General features: G+C 39.2%; 1 long non-coding RNA gene across 1 annotated transcript; it reads left to right on the top strand.

Moving 5' to 3' along the window:
- The first annotated feature begins 1,831 nt into the window (after nt 1–1,831).
- Nucleotides 1,832–3,147, top strand: LOC119866525. Its single transcript, XR_005380290.1, has 2 exons — nt 1,832–2,327; nt 2,992–3,147. It is a non-coding gene; the product is annotated as an uncharacterized LOC119866525 (long non-coding RNA).
- The last annotated feature ends 1,331 nt before the right edge of the window (nt 3,148–4,478 follow it).

The raw sequence follows: 4,478 nt of genomic DNA, 5'->3' as shown, positions 1-4,478 counted from the left end.
AGTAAATTCCTATAGCATTGGTATTATGTTAGCACAGTTTTTTGTTTTGTTTTTTTTTTTTAAGCATTTCAAGTTTAGGGAGAAAATGATTTGGACCTTAGTTCTTTTGCAATTTCTTTTTTTCCTCCTTTGAGGCATGTAGAGATAGTGATCAAAATGGATACACCTGATAATTCCTCCAAAGTGGAGCTTTGTCTATCTAAATCATAATTTTAAAGATTTCCATGATTGCTCCATCATACCTGATTGCTCCAAATATCTAGTTATCCTTTCTCCTCAGGGCAAACCTGCCAGTGAAAAGCCCATTTTCCTTAAGTACTGAGATATACTTGTTCTCTACACACATACCCCTGACAAAGTCAGAGATTATGTGCTATCCTGAGTCTTTCCATCTTAGCGCCATTGTCTTCTGTCAAAATACAAACTCTTTAAAATCAAAATTCCTTTGACATCTCTTTCTGATCAGTTATTGGGAATAGCTGACATACTATCATACTTTCTGCTTGGGGAAAATCGTTATGAAACTCATGACTTACTTTGCCAATTAAGGAAAGCTATTCCTAGAGGCATTTTTATCTTTGTAACTGCACATTCCTTCTTCAGTTGTGAGGGCTTTTGTGCTGTAGGAGCTTAAGATCTAGTATGAAAAAATAAAAGGAGAGGTCCTGAGGGATGAATATACTAGTGAAAGCACTTAGAACTTTCTCCCACTAAAATACACACACTTTAGTGAGAACACTATACACAACACCAATGAAATTTTCTACATATTAAGCGAATAATAATGGATACTGTGTAGTTACTTTCCATTTGCTACTCATTTTTTCTCCCCAGAACTTGTAAATCAATTTCACCTTAAAGCAGATAACATGCAAACTCAGGGCTCTCTATGATCTTGGACAAGTTAGCAGGAGGCACTTTTTCCTCCTAGTCTCTTTGCCAAAATGACACATTCTTCAGATTTTATGAATCGTGATTAATACTGACTTTTTTGGTAGGAACTCCAACTTCAAGTCAGAGATACCGAATTAATTTTGGGTGTTTGAAGGGATGAAATCTCTTGGCGACTCTCCTTTATCCTCAATAATTTGTCATCTTAAGTGAAATTATGATATACATGTATTTATTTCTGCACATTATTTTTGGGCAAGCTTGAGGATTTCTGTCCCAGTATGTTGTAACTTGTGTTGGTTTTCTCAGATGGTGGATTTAGGAATGGAACAGAGAGAGAAGCAAATGATGGAGGAGATGTGGAGGTCTTTCCAGTGAACTCCTAGGAACATGGAGAAAGTTGAAGCAAAGAAAACCCAGGGTTTTACAGCAGCCTTCTAGCAGAAAGCTCTAGCAGAAAGCTCTCAGGACATAACTGTATTGCAAATCATTTTCCTTCTTTCTCCCTTTGCTGTCACTTTGCTAAATTAAGACAGCCATCATCTCCCTTTGGAACTGGCTTCTCTTGCTTCATCTTGGTCCATTTAATGTGTTTTCATGTAATACCCAAAGTTATCTTTCTAAAATACAAATCATCCTGTCAGCCTCTTGATTAAAATCCTCCAAATCCTTCAAAGTCTCTCCATTGCTCTCAGGGATAAGTCTTTTTAACATGACCTAAGATACTTAGTGGTCTGACTCCCCCCCCCCCCCCCCGCCCGTCTACCTTATCTCCAGCCACTTGATTGTTTTGGTAGTACTATACTTATTAATATTGTTGTTTCGTCATATTTTTTTTTATTCTTCCTTTGACTCATTCTTTTCTTTTCTAATTAATTTTCATTCTTCCTTTAGGTCCTACTTGAGCCATTACTGCCTTGTGTCTTCCCTGACCATCCCCCACCAAGTCCCATTTAGGTCCCCTTTTAATGTGACTCCTGTCACAATGTACATCACAGTGTGTGATAATTGCCCCTAATTATTAGTTTGTGTCACCTACTAGATTGGAAATTCCACAAGGCCCCAGGTCATGCTTGTCTCGGTCACGGTCACATCTTCCATGCCTAGCAGAATGCCTGGCAGGAAGAAGAGGCTCAGAATCTACTTGGTAAATAATTGAACAAATCAAGGACCTTTGATTTATGCAACCAGCTCAAATGGACAAGTTATTCCGTGATTTATGCTGAGATCACTCAAAACTCAAGAGATGGAACTCTGGGCAGGAATGGACAGCTCTGGCTCATTGAATCTGAAACCTAGGAAGCCTCTCTGTGGCTTGAGAAATAATGACTCTCTAGATACAGAATATCTACAATGAAGCAAAGCAGATTTCTAAATATTGCTTCTAACCTCTGAGGAAAGGAGAGCCTAGAACATTTCTACCACTCAGGGAAAAGGTAAGTGGAAAATAACAGAACAGTTCCCATTTCTAGTAATTTAAGTTGTACACAGTTCAGTTAATTGTGTCTACATCCTTTTATTTTAGAAACTACAAATGGTCCTTTTTTTAATATAAGATCTTAATTTTTTTTTTCAAATTCAAACTGCATGGAGATGTGGAGGAACTGAACCCATGGAGAACTTCTGTATTTCTTAATTCCTCCCATTGAAAGCTTTAGCTTTGGATAGGATAACTCCAAGCTGTAGCAGTGTTATCTGCCCATGCTCCCTGCAGACACGGGAGGGCAGTGCAAAAGCAGGTTTATTTTTCCTGGACTCCTTTATCTCGCCAAAGATGTCACAGAAACTCCCATGCCTGCCCTGCCAATTGTAGCATTTCCTATTTCTGGTGTCAGTTCTCTATTCTTTGAATTATCCCCAATAGAAATGGAATAAGTTACTAAAATTGAAATCCTTATAGTTCCCCCGAAGAATACAGAAATAAATTTACACATATCGAAATTGTGCAAGAGAGGAATTAAGATTTGTGGTGAGATCACTGAAATGCAATAATTCGCAACCTCTGGGGAATTGTTGGTTCTTTGAGAATCTGATGAAAGTTATGGATCCTTTCCCCAGAAAGATGTACTTACACCTTCTCAATTTTGCATACAATTTCAGAGCATCCATGAACTACAAGTTAAAGATCTCGGCTGGAATATATTTATGGAAGAACTCTCCCAAGATTTGGGGTCTGGAGAATGAGAAGTACTAGAGACACTTCTGCCTATGAGTTTGTTATTAAAAATGAAACAAGTTTCCAGAATGTGCACCCAATCACAGAGTTTGATTATATGCTTTGACATGTACTTTATTAATTTATGACACTGTGTCAGCACATAGGCTATTAGGGATTGCAAAATAGGATCATTCGGTATTTGCTGAGAGTGGTTTGAGGTCATTAGCTTTCTAATGAAAATATGTGGATGCAGAAAAATGAGAATTAGCTGAAGTTAGCTAAAAGGGGGAAAACCATGTGCTTTAAACTGATATTTCCAAAGAGCCATGACTATCTTTTAAATACCACTACCTCTCCCCGACCATGTACTGCCTTCACCCCTCCCCCCATTCCAAAAAGTCTAATATAGTCTGCAGTGACTGGAGGGATCTGGGGCAGTGGGCAGCTGGAATTCTATTTGTAGGAAGCTCTGGAGAGAGGACATTGCCTACAAGTACTAGTGCTGTTGACTACCCCAAGGGCCATGACCAGGTACAGAAGCCAAACCCTAGACTACCTGGGACAGAGTGGATCTCTCTGTGCTCACCTGCACGAGACAAGATTAGTGGACTGGGATTTACTGAGGAGTCTTCCAGCCAGTAGCCTCCAGGGGCCCCATCAGGCTCCTGAGAAGGGAGCTAGCACTTAGAGCAGGTCCAGTGGAGCCTTAGGACTCACCCTTCTCCGGTGTTAGTAGGCTCTGAAGAGAAGGATAATCAATGAAAGGCACAAGCAGAGTGGCATTTCTTCTCCTTACCTGCAAATTCTCTTCTCTCCTCTAATTTGTGTATTAGAAATATACTTTAATATGGTAGCTAAATGGCTCAGCCACTTACCAGCTATGCAACCACGGCACGTTAACCTAGCTGCTCAGCTTCTCATCTATATAATGTGCACAATAATAGTATGTATTTCATAAGGTTATCATGAAGAGTCAATGAAATAATGCATGTAAGTAAGGGATTTAGTACAGTGCTTATTGTCTAGTAAACAGTTAAACGTTCACACTTAAAAAATTTATTTATTTATTTATTTATTTATTTATTATTTATTTATTTGAGAAAGAAAGAGAACAGGAGCAAGCAGAGGGGCAGAGAGAGCAGGAGAGGGAGAGAGAGAATCTCAAGCGGACTCCTCTCTGGGCACAGAACTGGATGCCAGGGTCGATCTCATGACCCTGAGATCATGACCTGAGCTGAAACCAAGAGTCAGAGGTTTAACCCACTGAGCCACTTGGTGCCCCAATGTTCACCGTTTCTGTAGTTATTTGGGCATCTATGCTACCCTACTAGGCTGATTATAAACTTCCAAATGTCAAGATTTGCACCATGAAACTTAAAATAGGCTTCTAGAAATATTTTTGAATAAATAAATGAACGAATGCTTTAGT

The sequence above is a fragment of the Canis lupus genome, chromosome 28 (assembly GCF_011100685.1).
Source record: "Canis lupus familiaris isolate Mischka breed German Shepherd chromosome 28, alternate assembly UU_Cfam_GSD_1.0, whole genome shotgun sequence".
In the NCBI taxonomy this organism is placed as follows: Eukaryota; Metazoa; Chordata; class Mammalia; order Carnivora; family Canidae; genus Canis; species Canis lupus.
This window is presented reverse-complemented; position numbering and strand designations above follow the sequence as displayed.